The 18,544-nt window shown below is 47.2% G+C and overlaps 1 protein-coding gene across 2 annotated transcripts in view; it reads left to right on the forward strand.

Moving 5' to 3' along the window:
- The window catches only part of Ldlrad3 (low density lipoprotein receptor class A domain containing 3), a 235,446-nt gene that overhangs the window by 170,725 nt on the left and 46,177 nt on the right, over positions 1-18,544 (forward strand). The window lies entirely within an intron of this gene.

Consider the following 18,544-nt stretch of genomic DNA (forward strand, 5'->3'; position numbering starts at 1 on the left):
CTCTCTCTCTCTCTCTCTCTCTCTCTCTCCCTCCCTCTCTCCTTTCCTCCCTCCCTCCCTCCGTGTGTGTGTGTGTGTGTGTGTGTGTGTGTGTGTGTGTGTGTGTGAGAGAGAGAGAGAGAGAGAGAGAGTGTGTGTGTGTGTGTGAGTGCAGCTTCACATCATTTTTCTTCTGCCCAGGAGTCAGGACAAGGTGGGAAATTGGCCAGAGAAGTTCAGTGGGGTGAGATAGAATATTGGGGTTCTTTTTTATCCCCAGAATCAACTTTCACAGAATATCCCCCCACAGCAGGTGGGTGTCGCCCCACAGCTGTGTGGAGTGCATCCCGTGGGAAGGACAGTGTTCCCCGCTGCTAAGAATGTCCACCTCTGACACCACACAGCACAGAGCCAGGGTAGCCATTTGTTAATGGACGAGTCTCTAATGCTCTACTGGTTCCACCTGAAGCAGTCTGGGAAGCTGAGTGTCTGCGCTCTCGTCACTGTCTCTCTTCCTTCCCCACCTCCTCAGTGGTATCTTAATGAGGCCTCCCTGCCTCCCAGCCCCTCTTCAGAGCAAACTCTTTTTGCTCAGAAACAAAAATGGGAGCTGGAGGGACAGCCTGCTTGGTAAAGTGTGGGCCTGTGAGGATGAAAAAGTGTTGTTTCCGGCAGCCACATTGGCTCACCATTTGTGAGCCTTGCACTGGGGGAGGTGGAGAGATTCAGATCTCTTGGGCCATCCTATCTAGTCTGCTAGCTCCAGGCCAGTGACAGACAATGTCTCGAGAGAGGGTGGGTGGCCTCTGGCCTCCACAGTTATGTATGCTCACACGCAGCTGCAAACATCAACGCGCATGCGCACACGGGCCTCAGGCAGTCTCTCTGCTGGCAGCCAGTAGCCTGGTTCTACCTGACCATTCACGGGTGTCTGCTTTGACTAGTCTGTTTCCTGTGCACACTTCCTGGTGTCCCCTCTCCCTGTCATTCTCTCCGTCCTTTCTAGAATGCCTTCCCCAGGCTCAGTCTGGCAGAAAGCTTGCCATTTCAAACTCCCACTCAAATGGCTCCTTTACACAGACATGATAATGGGATCCGGGAGTGATTCTGAGCTCTTCCAGGTCTGACACATCCTGCTCTCAGAGGCTCTTCTGCTCACAGAACACACCTTGGACTGGAATAGCAGCCATTGTGCCTTGAGCACTTCTTCCATGTTAATGGCCAGGGCTGCCATACTCTGCAATGTGGGCCGCCAGTCACATGGAAAGGTAGACAAAGGCACAAGGCAGGGTGCCAAGCCTTCTACTCAGATGATCCCAGTCCTCATAGGAGGGTGGTGTTCCTTCCATTTTATAGATGAGGAAATTCAGGCTCCAGGAAGCAATTCTCCTGCCCAAGGCCACATGGCCAGCACATGGTGGAGCTGGGCAGTAGGAACCCCAGGCCTGTTTCCATGACATTCTGTTCTGCTACCTCTCTGGGGGCTCGGGGGGCCCATATCTGATGGAATTTAGTTTCACCTGCCCTCTGTTTCCAGTTAGCTTAGAATGTACAGTGGCGAAAATCACTAGCCCTCTTTGTTGGCATTTACAGGCCAGTGTCTGGCTACAGTGAAAACTGGTATTAACAGGTGTGGAGCCAGGTAGGCTGGGTTTCTGAGTCAGAGCTTCTTGATTGCAGTGAGGGAAGGCTGGATGGTACACAGTGGACGCCTAAGGGCTTCTTAGACTTGAACCCAATGCCTGTAGCTGGTGAGTTGACCCCAAGGTGTCTGTAGAGACTTTTGTGGCTACGCCCTACCCCCTTTTCCCAAAGCCTGTTAAAACCTCCTGTTCCTTGGAGAGGTGCAAACTGGGAGAACCTAGGCACCTCTGCAGAGAGCTCAAATCACATATTGTCCATCCCACCTCTAGCCCCCTTTTCCTCAACTAGGGAGTCTGGCTTTGTGATTCATGTGTTTCTGACAACTGAGTAGAAATTGAATGGTATTCTGTGTGTGTCGTTCTGTGTTTTCACATTGCCACTGGTGTGCCTGAATGCCACCGACGCATTACTCAGGGGATGGGAAACAGACTCAGATAGGAGGAGCTCCAGCCCATGTTTCTCCGGTGAAAACAGCAGGGGCTGGAGAGGAGACTATGTCTCTCAAACTCCTGTGCACCAAGACACCACTGGGGACCTCAAGGAGTTAGGAGTGACCCACAGGCCTGCGATGATGCCAGAAGGGCAGAATCTGGCTTAGCTCTAAGTGAGTGCAAGGAGTACATAGGGGCTTCTACGGAAGACTTAGCTGGGACTCTGTATGATGAACCCCACCCTGAGGCAGACCTTGATGAAGGAAACAGTCCTTGCTTGTACAAACTGTTTTATTCATAGTGGATGAGGATGCATGTGTCTTACTTGGTCAGCCTTTTGTAGGAAGGTAAGCTCATTAGACAAACATGCAGGCCTATCTAGAAAGCCCTATCTATCATTAGCATGGAGAACTCCAGCTCGTATGCTATGTGACCGGTTGTCATGGTCACATGCTCCAGGACAGGAACCTGATCCAGAGCTGGTTCAAACTCCTGCTGTTCTCAGTTATCAACAGGGTTCTCTACTACCATACCAGTTCTTCTGTCTGGTGGCATAGTCCACTACCCTACATATGTGCACAGGAAATCTCCTGCTAGTCACACAACCAGATGGCAACAGTGACAGAAGGAACTGTAGAAGAAGTTGTCCAGTTTAGCTCTCTCGTCTCACTTTACAGATTGGAAAAGCAGAAAGGTTAAGATATTTGGCCAAGATCAAATATCTCATTAGAGACAGGAATTGACCTTAAGTCATCTGAGGCCGGTGTCAATGCTTTGCCAACTCTCCAGTGTTCTTTTATGACAAAATCGGCCTTCTCCGTGTGCTGCTATCCTTCTGGTCCGCAGGCTCCCCACACTCATATTCATCAGTGCAGTGTGCTTCGGGAATTTCCAGTTCTTATATCCAAGAGGGTTTCATCTACATCTCTGTCTTTACTTGCTCTCCCTTCCTTGGGCTCTCTGGGCCGATCTGACTGACCCTCTGGCAGCACAGAGGTATGCTGAAGAAAGTTAATCCGTGAGCCCTGGGGCTGGTGAGCCTTAGAACGCCTGCCTGTGAGGCTGGCCCTGCCTGGCGCCTGGAACCTGGGTTTGGGGAGAGCCCCCAAAGGCTTTTTGTTTATATAAGTGATGCGGTTTGTGCTGAATACCTGCTTTCCTTTGGAGATCTGGAAAGTTGATGTGCATTGGACAGAGTGCCAGGGTGGCCAGCAATAAAACCCTGCATGTGGAGCTGCGGGTGACAACCTTGCATGGTGGCATCAAATGTCACAGGTGATGGGGTTAAGTGGACCCATTGGCCCTGCTGGGAAAGGACTCTCGACAGCATGGCACCTCACAGAGTTTACCCATGCACCGTTTGCCTGTTGCTAGCTCCGTACTCTCGTGGTGTAACATCATAGGCTTACAACTCGACTATAGGTTGCCTATAGGTTGACTATAGGTTTGCCTGTTGCTAGCTCCGTACTCTCGTGGTGTAACATCACAGGCTTACAACTCGACTATAGGTTGCGTGCTTTGGGATACCTAGCAAAGAGTGGAAGGAGCTTCAAGCCAGGATACAGTCACACGGAGTTTTTATCATGAGGAGAGTGATTGGGCTTATGGATAAAGACGCTGGGATCCTGCTCAATCAAGTTGAGTCCTGACTGTACCATATATCCTATGTCTGCGGCGAACTGGTTCCCTTCTCTAACCCTCAGCAAGGGAAAAGCAGTGCTCAGTGATTTGTTTTTGTTTTTTGTTTTTTGTTTTTCCCAGAACTCAAGAGCTACCAGCATAGTAGACGTATGTGTTCCACAAGCACAGTCTGTGTTATCAGTGCTGACCTGCACGTCTGAGCACAGGACCTCCTGGCATGGAGTTGGCACACAGTCAATATTAGTTGAATTTACCCAACCCAGCATTGCTTCAGGAAGTGCACCGTCCAAGAGGAATGTACATTGTTGTGAAGTGAAATGGGTTAATTCTGTGCGTTTCCATCTGCCAGCCTGGGCCTACAGCTAATAGAAATGGGACAGAGCCTTCCATTGAGCATTGTGGGCAACTCCCCTTCACCCTGACCTCTGCTGGTGGTCCTACCTCAGATTTAAGCACGCCCCTCAGTTCTGTAGGACACCAAGGCTTGTCTGATTGCCTGGGGTTATGTAATGCCGTAGTGCATATAGACCCTGTTACTGGGTGCTTGCTCTAATTAGCAATCCACTTTTGGAATGGCTAAGTGGAACATCCCTCTTTAGAGCCCAGTGACTCATCCCCAAAGCTCTGCTTTCTGGTTTTTGCCCCCTGCGCTCCCTGATCTAAAGGGAGGGGAGTGGAACAGCTATGTATAAATTTGTTTTCTCCAGTGATGGGCAACGATTTTCCTTCCCACCTTGGGGGTCTCTCTAGCGCACTTTGCTTGTTAATGTTTCCCTTACAGGATAAATAATGTCACAACAGACCAGCCAGAGGTCAGCCAGGCATGCAAATGGCCTCTCCCACAGCCTGGGGAGCTCCTTCTGAATCCTGTGTGCATGTGTGTGTCTGTGTGTGTCTGTGTGTGTGCATGCGTGTGTGTTACATTCATTTGGCTATATTGTATGTATGTTTACATATACATGTACATGCAGTGGAAGCCAAAGGTTAACACTGGATGCCTTCTTCAGTTGTTCTCCACCTTACTTGTTTAACATTTATTATATTTTAGAGTGTATGTGTATATATGTGGGTAGGTACATATAAGGGCACGTATTCACCAAAGCTGGAATAGTATGTTGAATCCCCTAAGCTAGAGTTAGAAGCAGTTGTGAGCTGCTCCGTGTTGTGTGGCTGCTAGGAACCAAACTTTGGTCCTCAGCAGAGCACTAAGTGTTCTCAATCACTGAGCATAGCCCCTGTAACCTCCACTTTTTTTTTGAGACAAGGTCTTTACTGAACCTGGAGCTCATTGATTCAGAGAGCCAGTAAACACCAAAGAGCTCTTAGCTCTGCCTCCTCAGGGCTAGGATTCTGGACATGGGCTTTCACACCCACTTTTTACACGGATGCTGGGGAGCCAAACACTGGTCCTCATGCTTGTCCAACAAGCACTTTGCCAACTGAGCCTTCTCCCCAGCCCCTCCTGGATCTTTAAGCACTGCTTGGATCTACTTGGTGATCCACCATTGGTGATCAAGAGGCAGCTAGACCCAACAGGCCACAGCCTGGGAGTTCTTAGGCCCTGCTACTGTCTTTCACCCAACTGACTTCTCCAGAACACCTCCCTTGCATCAGTAAATATTTAATTGGCTCATGGCCACATGAATTTAGAAGACATTGTCCCACTCTTAGAAATCATAACAGAGATCCAGACATGTCTAAAACAAACTTGTGTTTTGTGACTAATAATGAACTGGAGTCATTTCCCCCCATTCCCATGTGGCTTTTGCTCTACGGTGCAAAGCCATGCCACAGAGTACAGGCAGCTATGTAACTTACTTACAGAATCTGCCCCAAGTCAGCATTTAGTCCCTCTTGGTTCATTTTCTCTGTTATGTCAGAGCAACATCAATCACAGCTGCCAGCTGGCTTTTTACCACAAGTCCTGCTTCAGGGGCACATTCCTATCTTCAGGCTCATCTCATCAACTTCTTTCTCTCTCTTTTAATTTGGTCCTTGTATTTGTCCATTCTCTGATGCTATAATAAACTACCTGAGGCTGGGTTCTTTATAATGAAAATGGTTTCGTTAGCTCAGAGTTTGGTTTCGAACTCTACTCAGAAAGGGTAAGCCTTTGAGTTGACCCCAGGCCCACAAACCTCCCAGGCGTGGCCTGGTTTATTTGTTGTCATGTGGTTTCTCATTGATCGGGAATTAATCAGTGGCTGACAGGCTTCCCAGAGTGGATTGCAGCTGTCTAGGAAATGTGCTGATTTAGAGAGATTTTCAGATGTTGTTAACAACCCAAAAAGCATAGTGTCAAATGTCTTCTCTCTGCTCATTCTTGGCACCCTGCGCCTGTGATTCAGCCACTCCACGGTGTCCTTTTGATGGCATTCACTACTTATTTGGGGGACTTTGAAGCTCTGCCCCAAAATGTCATCAAGAATTCTAAATTATTTTTCTTCCTCTTCTGTTTAAGGAATTGTCACTAAAGATTTTTTTCTGAGACAGTCTGCTTCAGCAGCGATTATTTTGACTTATGCTTGTACTTGGTACTTCCGTAATTGCTGTCTGGTTCTTCTCCAGTCTGGCTCCAGCTTCAGAACAGGTCGAACTTACATCTCCTCCTAGCTGTGTGACCTTGGGTGAATTGCTTCCTATTTCTGAGCCTCAGTTTTTCCCTCTACAAAAGCACCCATTAATACCTTCCTTGCAGGTTGATGCTAAGAATTATAAGACAATTAAAACTCAAAAGTCCTTAGCACAGCTCCCGGTACAGATTCCTGTCACCTCAGGAGATGGCAGAGAACTCTTGTTCACTGGGTGCCTGGCTCACAGACCTTGTGAGTTTACTCTGGGTCCTCAAGAGTCTGGGACTGTCTTTCCCCTGACTTTCAAACGCTGGCCTGCCTTAGTTACCAGGGCAGATTCTACAGAGGCCAATGGGGCAAACAGCTTTGAGCTAAGTGTTCCCAGATGGAGTTTCCAACCTCTCCATTCCCTTAGCCGTTCCCTGGCTATGTGTTACAGCAGCCATGCCCGGGCGTGCCCTTCCTGGTTTAAAGTGGAGCTTTGTGAGCCTCAAGTGCAGCCAGGGTCTCAAATGCTTTGCTTCAATGGAGGCCCAAGGGCCAGAGGGAGGGTCTGCAGTGGTTAGGACTTCAAGGTTGAATGGGGAAAGTTAACTTTCCCTACAGAGGGACTGCATCCCACTTTAAAAGCAGTTTGTATAGACAGTGCCCCCTCCCTCTGAAAGCCCGCCTTTGTTCATATGGCCAGCTCTGCCCTGCAAGACCCTGTGTTGCACCATGCAGGTGTCGTGGCAGAATGTTCTTCAAGTGTCACTTGTCATGATGGCCCTGGGCTGAAAGAAATTGGGTCCCAGAAGTCAGCAGCATCTTTGGCAGACCCACCTGTTCCAGTGTGCATAATCTGAGATTTGTTTGCTCATAGTCTCTCCTGAGGTGGGATGTGGATAAGACTAGGAAAGCCGGTCCTGGGTTATTCTCTGATGCGGCACGGTTTGGAAATGATTATGTCTTATCACAGCCGGAGGAAGATGACAGAAGAGGAAGGTCAACATTCATCATCTTCAGCACCATAAACGTTTCAGAGATTTCTAGGATTTGATGGGTAACATTTTCAGAATGCTACATAAATCATTCAATTTTTTTTTCTTTCTTCTTGACTGCCTTCTTCTAAAAAACAAAACCAAGTTGCCTCTGAAGGCACTGGGGAGAATATGTGTCACTCACAGCCTCCTTGGAGCCAGCTGAACTGTGGCAAATGTCTTCTTCCCCAGGAATACTGGGCTCTGTTGATGTTGTTAGCACAGTTCTCCTCAGGGGCGCGGAGTCACTGTGGGGGGAGGGTGGGAAAGAGCGAGGCCTGTGATTTTGAGCTGAGAATAGAAGCAGCAATTTTAGGCAATTTGAAAAATTCTATTAAGGGCAGTCTGTTGGTCTTCTGCAGAACGACAGGGCCCCTTTCAAAAGCCTCCTGGTAACCCGCAAGGGGCTGATGGAGTCTGGACGCTTGGCTCCCTGCACCCCCAAAGTCATCTCATAGGACCCTTGCCTGCCCTCTGCTCCCCTCTATGCCTTTAAATGGAAACATTAATAATACTTCCCTGTTTAGGGCTTTGTATATTACAGATTGAGGAATGGCTTGTCCACATAAAGCCGGACTCCTGTGGGCTGTGGGACAAACTGTCTTGTCAGGAGAAATAAGAAAGGAGACCAACTGAGGAGTTTCCCACAATGCCGCCTGTGAACATTTCACTCCTGCTGATTTTTTAGTGTTTCTTTTTATTTAGTTGTTAGGTTTTCAAGTCTTAGATGAGCCATAGACTTTTGGCCAGGAGAGCAGATGACAGTGGTTGAGGCCAGGGAACTCTTTCTCAGGGTACTACCTAAGAGCAGATGAGAGAGAGGCAGGGCTACGAAGAGAGCCATGCACTGGAGTCTCCTGACCCTTTTATGTCCGGCACTGTGAGCCTACCAGTTCTAAAGGCGGCATCCTGAGAACCATTGTAAGCACTGCATACCTCCTGGGCAGGACGCAGAGGTCTGCCCTCTGAAGGGAAGTCCTCATGCCCTCCTTCTGACCTGGGCAGGACGCAGAGGTCTGCCCTCTGAAGGGAAGTCCTCATGCCTCCTTCTGACCTGGGCAGGACGCAGAGGTCTGCCCTCTGAAGGGAAGTCCTCATGCCTCCCTCTGACCTGGGTACTGTCTGGTGGGTTCTCCACTCTGGGAGTTGTCTAGGTGATGGGAAGCCTAATTTCTTTAGACTGTGTGCTCCACGTGCTGGAGTGGAAGGTCCTGCAATGTGCAGCAAGGGAGGGGGCAGGCTAGGAGGAGGGGGAAGTAGGGAGGGGCAGGCTGGAAAAAAGGGGCCGGAGAAGATCTCCTGTGATTCTGAAGTTTTGAAGCCATTTTGACCCCAGCCCAGAAGTAGTTTGTTTTTTTTTTTTTTTTAATCACAGCCAGTTACCCTTCATCTTCTTCCCCATGCCAATTGAAAACATGGAAGAAAGAAAGAAGAAACAAATAAGTGTGCTTGGTTATGTTTTTGCTTGTTGTAATTCTGTAAACAGCACAGTCTAACTTCAGAGCACTGTACTAGGTATTGTAGGTACTCTCCAGATGATGCATACAGATGGTACACAGGAGGATATGCAACCGTTGAGTGCAGTTACCTTTCGGGTAATCTCCCTGAGATCTTGGCATAGCCTATGTCCTGCATCTAATCGATGAGGAGGAGGGATAACCGCAGACAGGGTAATGGACACACAGAGTACTGGTGTCTTTCGATTACGCGTATCTCTTCATTTTCAGCTGGCCCCGAGACACCACCATAGTTTCTCATCTTATGTTTGATAGAGACCTGATATTCCAAACACTATGGTGTTCTCCAAGGAACATCTCAGCGAGACTAGTGTCACTGCTCCAAGGTCATTCTCCTGTTTGGTTGGGTTGTTCCTTCCAGGTAGAACATCTATGTTCCAAATATCCAGGAGTCTGTGTTCAGGTCTCTCTTTGGTACAGCTTTTTTAATGAAACTGCCCCTCATTTCTGTCTCTGTTAAAACTGCAATCTATTTCCTGCCTTGCCCCTACTCACTCTTCATGTTGGAGGCATGTGTCATAATTCTGGGATATTTTGGTTGTGATGGTGTGTGTGTGTGTGTCTGTGTGTGTGTGTGTGTGTGTGTGTGTGCCTCAGGAGCCAGCTATCTTGGTTTTTGAGACAAGTCTCTCATTGTCCTGGACCTCACCACGTAGGCTAAGCTGGCTGGCTAGGCAGCAAGCCCCTGTCTCTAACACTGGATGACATGCTGCCATCACACTCGGGTTTTTAACATGGATGCAGGGGATTGCTTGGTTTTGTCACTTAACTGTCTACTTACAAACACTGTAGTCTATTATTAGCCTGTGATGTAAGCCCCAGCCTGTAAGGTCACGAGGGCATAGCTTTTGTTCTGAACATGGATGTTTTCCCTGTCATTCAGCAAGGCTGCTGCACATGCCTGCTCGGTGGGAGTGCTTTGGAATGAGTGACTGGAAGAAAGCGTTTCTTGCTGTGGTTTTCTTGAAATGAAAATGTTAAAGGAAAGGTAGAAGCCTCGCTTAGACTAGAAATGAGGAGGATGAGGTGGCATGGAGTTAGAGATGGTGTGGGTAGTGTGGTGACAGTCCCAAGGAAAAGACAGTCCATCCATAGGACAGCAGCGAGACGCGATTCTGTCTCATCCCTCTGTCCCAGGCCTGAGTCTACCCACAGATGCCCAATGCTGGCTTCTGCATCTTCTCAACAGTGCCCTACCCCCCAAAAGGCTCCATCCCAGACCCTGTTCATTACCCAGAGCTGATAAGACAGTAGCAGAAAATTTCTAAATCCCCACAGGCTGTGCATGAGGCAGATAAGCAGTGCTCTGACAGCAATGAAAGCAGTCCCTACCCCCTACCCCCACCCCTGCATTGAGCCCGAAACACGGAATAAAACTGAGCCTGTGCTTGCATGGACATTCCAGGAACGTGGAAATGTTTGAATTCCAGCAGGCCATTTGTGGGCAGTACTGCAAGCCGCCAACTGTTTGTTCTTGGACTTTTCTGCGATCCACACAGGCCAGCCTTGAGGGCCTTTGCCACTGTAACCAGAAGATCGAAGCTCCCAGAAAGCCAGTGTGATCTCCCAGCCAATGTAGATAAGACCCAAGAGACTCCAGCTTCCCATTTAGCATGGCAGTTGAGCCAGGCCCTCCCTGAAAGATTTAATTATTCCACGCAGCAGTGCTTGCTTTCTCCCCTTAGTCCATGTTAGCCTTGCTGCAGCAGCAACAAAAAAGTAATTCTTTCTCAGAGGTCATTTTTTCCTTCTAAATGTTTTTATTAGCTCCTTGTTCAAGCTAGGAACTTGCCTGGCAGAGGAAAGTGTCTTTGATGAGCCTGGGAGATGGCTCAGAAGGCAAAGCGCTTGTTGTGCAAGCACGAGGACCTGATTTTGGATCCCCAGCCACCATGGGAAAGACAACAGGCATGGCTTCTGCACTCCAGCGCAGGGGGAGCGGAGATAGGGGCATCCCCTGAACCCGGTACTAGCCAGCCTTGCCAAAACAGTGAGACCATGCCTCAAAAATTAATAAGGTGGGCAGCAATAGAGAAAGACACCTGATGCACCCTCACAAAGGTGAACACATCTACAGAGAGTGGGGACAGGGACTCTGAATACAGTAACAGTGATTGCCTTTGTAGCCATAGCTTACCTCCTGTGTTGGTTGGGAGGATTAGAGTTGAAAGTGCATTAGTGACCTTTGAATGCCATGCAATTATGTACTGGGAACCTAAGCTGGAAGCCAGATCCTGGATCTCTAGAATGCCCATCCATCTCTGATCTCTTCCTCTACTAGGAGAGAGGAGGAAACTATCTGGCATTTTCCAAGAGCTGTTTGAGTATGATGTACTGGCTGTGCTCTCCCAAGATTCCTGTGAAGCAAAGGATAGTTGAATGGACGGATTGATGGATGGCAGATGATGGATGGAGGAATGGATGGGTGGATGGCAGATGATGGATTTATGGATGGATAGATGACAGATGATGGATGGATGAATAGATGAATGACAAATGATGATACATAAATATATTAGTGGGTGGATAGATGGATGGATGGATGGATGGATGGATGGATGGATGGATGGATGGACGGATGGATGCAGTTTGACAGTTCCAAGGAACAACTCCATTTCCATGCCAGGACTTAACCAGCTCCTCTAGTTGAAGAGGTAAGATGGATACCATAGAAGTTGTGTCCATCTGGGGCTTCACACCGGGGAAATTTTGTTTTGTTTTGCCAGTAAGTATAGTCACTGTGGCAATGCATCCCCTAACTAGAGTAACAGGGGGCAACTGTAGGTTATCTGAGGACACAAGCCCATACTCCAACCAGCTTTGTATAACCCACTATATGTAATGCATCATAGGTGCTCATTAAATGTTTAAATGAATGAAACGTGTCAGTTAACATACGCTCTCTGGAAATACATTAACATCTATCAAGAGTTCGGCAGTCTACAGATTTTGAAATATCCAAAAATAATCACCCCTGGAGAGATCTCCGTAAATCAGCAATGAAAGAGCTAAGAGAAAACTATAAATCATTCCATTACTGTTTCATACGTTCCCAAGTAAGTGATTTTGGAAGCATGAGTGGTGCATAAGCTGTATTTAGCCTTGGTGTGCTAAGCAAATTTGAACCAAATATAAATCCTGGCACGGTATTTTTAATCCCCATGGGGAGGGACAGGGCGCTGGAGGAGAGTTGAGAGAGCATCCAAGCTATTTGGGAAAGTTTAATCTACATTTTTAGAAAGATGCAGTTTGAAGAATTAGAATATCAATCACCCCCACTGGCGGGATTCTTCATCTAAGGAGAAGTGACAGCAGCCCCAGCGTTCCTCGAGTCTCTTCAGATCACATTATTAATATGGGGTTTGTCGCCCTGTGAGCCATGTGTGAGCTTTCTTGGCATACATCCCTGTCCTTCGTCTCCTTATTTACAGCTTGCAGTAGACTTGTTGAGTGTGAAGCAAGAACCCAGACAGAATGTTAATGCAGACAAATGACATGTGAGCCGGTGACATCTTGGGGCTTGGGTGCACATCACTGAGGGAGGCCCAGTCAGCTGTGGCCATGCTCCGGCATTAGCTTTGATTTGCTCCGCATTGCATGAAGAATGAAGTCTCAGCTGTGAGCATCTCAGACAGGAGCTGATGATGGCCCTTAAATCTATCCTTCCCCACCGGAGACTGACTTAATTAGCCAGGGCGCTGAGCTTAACTAATGGTGGGGCCCGGTGAATGCTTGATTTGCAATGGAAATTCAGGTTGGCATGGAGTCTCGGTGTTAAGAATGCCTTGGTGAGTTTTTCAGCAGTTCCCCAGCCCCTTCTCACAAGTCTTCCTTCCTGGAATATTTCAAATTCTGAGACAGCCTTGTCCTTAGAACTGGATCCTATCCACCAGCCTCAGCGGTTGTGATATTTAGCAGGACAGATATAGACAGACTTGAGAAGCCAAACAGCTTCTTCCTCCTCAGACAGATGAAACAAAGACCAGCTCACTGCCTGGCTTTGTGTGTCTGTCTGCAAGGGTGTTTGGTATCAGGGGAAAATTCCAGGAGCTAAATCCAGGGGCAAAAAAAGCAGTGCAGATGCATTAGGCAAGAAGCCAGTGATCTGGGATCAGGAAAGGGGTCTGGGATGATGGAAGCCTCAAGATAAGCAGTTCTGGTTGGATGCCAGCACGGGCAGTCGCCTGCTTTAATGTCTGGATAAGAACTTGCTTGTAATTGGTAGATGGATTGCGTGGATGGAGATGGAGCATGAAAATAATCTCTTCCCTTCCCTCAATTAAACATCCCCCCTTCTTTGTCATTCCGACTGCTCAGCTGACCCAGCCTCCTGATCACCAGCACAAGAGCAGCTCATATCTCTGTGGGGTTGGCATTAGTTTCTGGGATCCATATCAAAGTGCTTGCCCCGACTTCCCTACCTATGATATGTGGCAGGGTAAGTAACTACACAGTGCGGATAAGTGGGTTTGGGGAGATGCGGATCCGAGATACCAAGTGGGCACCTTTTAAGTCTCATTTCTGTCCAGTTTCTTCCTTTCCTATCCATGTATTGACGTGCCCACTTGACCACTTCCTCACGTACTGATGGTGGCTTCCTAAAGAGTGGTGTGTGTACAGCGATGGTGATTGGGCTTCAAGTAGGGTTTTTTTTTCCTTTAGAAAAGAAGATGAAAGAAAGATAAGAGGAGCTAGTTCAGCAAGCAAAAGCGCTTGCTCTGCAGCCTGCCAACTTCAGCTCAATCCCCAGGATCCGAATAAGGGAGAAGGAGAGAACTGAACCCACAACATTTGTTCAGAAATGCTTAATATTTGGTGGCTGGATTGACAAGGGATGGTGTTTGCAGTATAAATCAGTGTGTATATATTAAGATGACCAATGGCTAAAAGGGGAAGGTTTAGAGTACTGGATAAGACATGTGGACTCCACACCACAGCAATTTCTGTTTGTTGGGTCAGCAGTGGCTGCTCACCTACGTGCCCTTGCCCTGGTCTTGCTTCACTGGCTTACAGAAATAGACACCAAGAGCTTCTGGGAGAAGAGAGACATCAGTGATAGGACTGGGTTAAGACATTGCTTCTGCCACTTCCCCTAGTGAGACTTTGGGTTACTTAAGAGCTGACATTGTGACTGAGTCTGTGGATATCAGCAACTATCCATCTTGGAGCTTCTCAGCTCAGCTTTCAAAAAAAGATTAAAATTGTGGAGATGCCTTACATGAACACATAGGCCTTAGGGCAACTGTCCATCAGGAGTGACCTCCTCCTCTTCCTCCTCTTGCTCTTCTCCCCCCACCTCCTTCCTGCTGTTGCAACGAGGTTAGACCCACTCAAGAGTCACTTTATTTAAACTTGAATGAGTCAGCCACTTGGAGAGCAAGCACATCAATAAACTCATTGCTCAGATGAAATTGTTCCCCTGTCCCTGCACCTTACATCTGTCCTTAAATTGCTCCTCATTTCCAGAAACAGATGGCCTGCTTCAAAAAATTTTTGCTTGAATGGAAAAAACAATCTAGAGATGATAGATTTCAAGTGCACTGACTTGCCGGGGAAACAAGATGCTGATGTTGAGGCTGACCACTGGCAAGGAGTAGTGTCCAGTCTGGTCCCTAACTATTCATCCACCTGTTCTCTGCACCGTACAGCAGATTCCTTCCAAGTAATGGAGTTCTGCAAGAGAAGTGACTGTGTGAGACTCTTCTAGAAACGAGTGGTTAAAAGCTGACAGGCTGACTCCTTTAATTTCTTAAGCAAAGCATTTAGAACAGAGCTAGGTGCTTTGTAAGGAAGCAGCCAGGTTCCCCAATGTCCCAAGATCTGGATGTAATGTTAGAAAATTCAGTGTTACAAATGTGCTTCACCTAGATTAGCCAGGGTTCAATTTTTATTGTTTGTGGAAAAGGACATCTTTTTAAAATCTTATGCAACTGATTTGCTTTTCGGAAACACAATAAAGTCTTGCTTCCATTATGGAAGTAAATCCTCTGATTCCAGGATGTTTCAAGAATATAGAAGGGGAAATAAACCCGTGTTTCCTGCTTGCAGAAAGAAGCATTACAGCAGTTGGCATTCTTCCTTACACCTTTTTTCTGTGCTAAGGTAATGGAGTCTCTTGGTCCTTCCAATTAGGATATTCATTGCTTTGCATCCTATTTTCTCCCTCTTCAGTAAATATCTCCATCCTGAAAACTCGTGCTTGGCGTCCTTAATAGTATTGTGATGTTCTTTCAGATGGGTCCATCTTATTTTCGTTTATTCACATGACTGCTAGTGGTGCTTGGGTTTTGCCAATAAGCTGTTATTCATATATTCATAGCAATTTCTCTTCATATATATATATACATATTTATATGAAGATATATATATATATATATATATATATATATATATATATTTGGTGTGTCTGCGTGTGTGTGTGTGTTTTCCTGTGTGTGGGTGAAGGAATGTGTGGTTCACAATGGTGCCTCAGTTTCTTTCTGCCATGGTGAGGCAGGATCTCTGACTTGAATCTAGAGGTCTCTGATTTAGCTAATCTAGCTGTCCAGCTTGTTCTGGGAATGCCCTGTCTCTGCCTACCTCTGCATGCAGGCTGCCCCAGTCACCTGGCATGTATGTGGGTGCTGCACACATCCCCAGCAAGTGGTTTACCCACTGAGCTGCCTTGCTAGCCCCCATAACAAGCTTTTTAAATTTTCCTAGTTTGGATTACTTCTTTAGGTCAGTTGTTCCTAGAGTTTATATCAGCCCCAAACACACTTAAGGGCTCATTGCATTTTTATTACTAAGCTGAAGTAGAACTGTTTACACCCCCTACAAGCGATTGAATAGACTGCTTCACCTCTTTTATATTGTGTCTTTGCCAACATAGGGTGTTACTGCTTAAAATACCCTTCCCACATTGCAAGGTCAGACATGGTATCTGTTTTTAACACTCCATGCTTTCCTCTGAGGTTGATTGCAGTTTAATTTATTAGGACCCTGCTGCTTTTCACGGAACTTAGAGCCGAGTGCTCCTGAAGGAGCAAGTTCTTGGTTTATAGCTTTATAACACACACGTGCAACATATTGTTACTTTTCTTTTTGTTTGGACCCATTACCTGACAGAAGCAACTTAGGGAGTCAGGAATTGATTTTGGTACCAGTCAGTCATGACCAGGAATGGGAGAAGGCAGGAGAGAGGTGACCACACGATACCAAAGTCAGGGAGCCAAGAGAGATGGCTGCTGGTTCTCAGTTCACTTCCTCCTCTTTATTCAGTCTGGGACGCCAGCCATGATGCCCCCACACCTGGGGTGGGTCTTCCCTCCTGTTTCCTGTCTGGAAGCACACTCAGAGACACACCTAAATTCTAAATCACTCCCATTGATAAAGATGTTGACAATAATGACCAACATCACCTCAACTAAAGGAGGGGGTGGCCTAACGATCCTAGAACTCTGGTGATTGAGCTGGTTTCTCCATCTTCCGGGAAGAAATGATAATTGCCTCTGTTTTTTTGTTTTTCTAACTTGTGACTTAGCCAGCAGCCATTGGACACCTCCTGTTTGTGGTCCTCAAAGTGTGTTTTCCTCGCTCCCCCTTCCCCCCTTTCTTCTCCTCTCCTTTGTTCCCATCTCCTCTTCCCCTGTTCCCCCTCTGCATCCTGCAACAGCTCAGGTGAAGGTCTGACAGCAGGAAATTAACTGGCTAATCCACATGCGGCGCCCCTGGGTCCTGCCCCTTTCTCTGCTGAACATGATTTATGGTTGTTTGGCAGAGGGTCAAAATCTGATTCTGCCAAGTGGAATAGAGGGGGAAATATTTGATTTCTTTGACACCGTTCATTAAAAATTCATACGTATGGATCTGAAAATGAAACATTTCTTCATGTCAACATGAGTTACAGGGAGAGCCTTGAGCAAGACCTGGCCATTCGAGTGCCACACTGTCACCCGGCAGTGACATCAGCACTGCAGTGCCTTTGATGAGACAAGATTGGGGAAAGCCATCTAGACTCCAGACGGTGCTGATGAAATTTTTCTTCTCTGTCCCGGGGGATTTTCCTTGTAGCCAGAAGCCAGGTGATTAGAACCCACTTTATTCTGTTGTCAAATCCATATGAGGTCTCCACTACTGGTACGATGCATGTCAATTGACTAGTAAGCTAAGACTTACACTGAACGCTCCCACTCTCTCTACTTGTCGTCTTAATTTGTTCTTCCTTGACCTGTTCCTTTCAAGTCATCCGATTTTCACAGTGTCTGGACTCCAGGCCTTTCATTATAAACACCATCACTTCTTGGAAACATGATTATCCAGCCCAGTGCTTCGCAAACTGTAATGCATACATAAATTGTCTGGATCTGTTAAAACGAAGGTTCTGATTCAGCAAGTCCAGGAGGGGGTTGGAGAGGCTGCATCTCTGCCAGACTCCCAGGAGACACCACTGTACAATCTAGGCAACAGGCTTTGAACATGAACACTCTGGTATTTACCATGTCTGTGCTGGTCTGAAAGCCATGCCCACCTAGGATCTGTGAATATCATGTGACCTTATTTGTGAATAAAAGTCTTTGCAGATGTAGTGAATGAAGTTGAGCATATAGTCAGTTATCCAAGGAACCAACAGTAAGAGATTCATTCATTCATTCATTCATTCATTCATTCACATCATGAAATTGACTCATACTAGGTCCAAATCTTTGATGCATGCCAACAGGCTGGAAACTCAAGGACTCATGCTGCAGTCAGTCATGAGTCAAAAAGCAGGATTACTTTTTCATGCAAGAACCTGGGTCACTTCTTCACATGCCTGTAACTGAGTAGAGGCCCAGCCACATCATCTGCCTCATCCAGGTCGGGTATTACTCAGGTTGAACGTAACCCCTTCACAGCACCAACTGGACTGACAGTTTTCACTAAGAGGAGCACCACAGACTGACCAAGTTGACAGAAAAGTAACCTCCCCAGTGAGGTCATGGTCTGTCCAGGTGGGCCCTCACTCCAACATGACTAATAAGCAGATTTTAAAAATGTGGATAGAAAGACAAAGACACTGAAGCCACATGAGGACAGTGATGCACACAAAGGCAAGGTTTGCTGGGGGCCACCAGAAGTAGGGAGAGGCAGAGAAAGATGGAACTTGGACTCTTGGCTTTGAGAACTGTGAACAAATATATTACTGTTGGTTTAAGCTACATTCTACTGTTTGTGGCGCTTACTGTGTGTGTGTGTGTGTGTGTACAGGCATAAATGTGTATGCATATGTGTATGCAGGTGTATGCATATGGATGCTGGACAACAATCTCAGGTATCATTGCACAGGCACTGGTTTGGGGGATGGGGAGTCTCTCACTGGGCTGCGGCTCCCTGATTTAGCTTGGCTATGTGGCTGGAGGTCCTCCTTTCTCTGCTTCTCTGGTGTTGGGAAGCATGCCTCACCATGCCAGGCCGTTTTACACGGGTTCTGGGGTTCGAATCCCAGTCCCTGTGCTTGCACAGAAAGCACTTTACCGCCTAAGCTATCTCCCTAGCCCACAGCAAAGAAACTGACAGAGCACTCTAACTGGTTAGTAGGCACCGAAAAGACATAAGGGCATCCCTCTAAAGCCACCAAGCTTGACTTTCCTTGAGTCGGCTACCTTGAATGATGGGCCCAGAGTCTGGGAAGTCACTAGTCCAAATGTATCACTGTTAAAAAGCAGCTCCGAGCTACTGTGGCTGCAAAGGAATCGGTCACTCCCCTGCTCCTTTTTCCT

The sequence above is a fragment of the Mus caroli genome, unplaced genomic scaffold (genome assembly GCF_978045245.1).
Source record: "Mus caroli unplaced genomic scaffold, Mus_caroli_1 scaffold_2, whole genome shotgun sequence".
In the NCBI taxonomy this organism is placed as follows: Eukaryota; Metazoa; Chordata; class Mammalia; order Rodentia; family Muridae; genus Mus; species Mus caroli.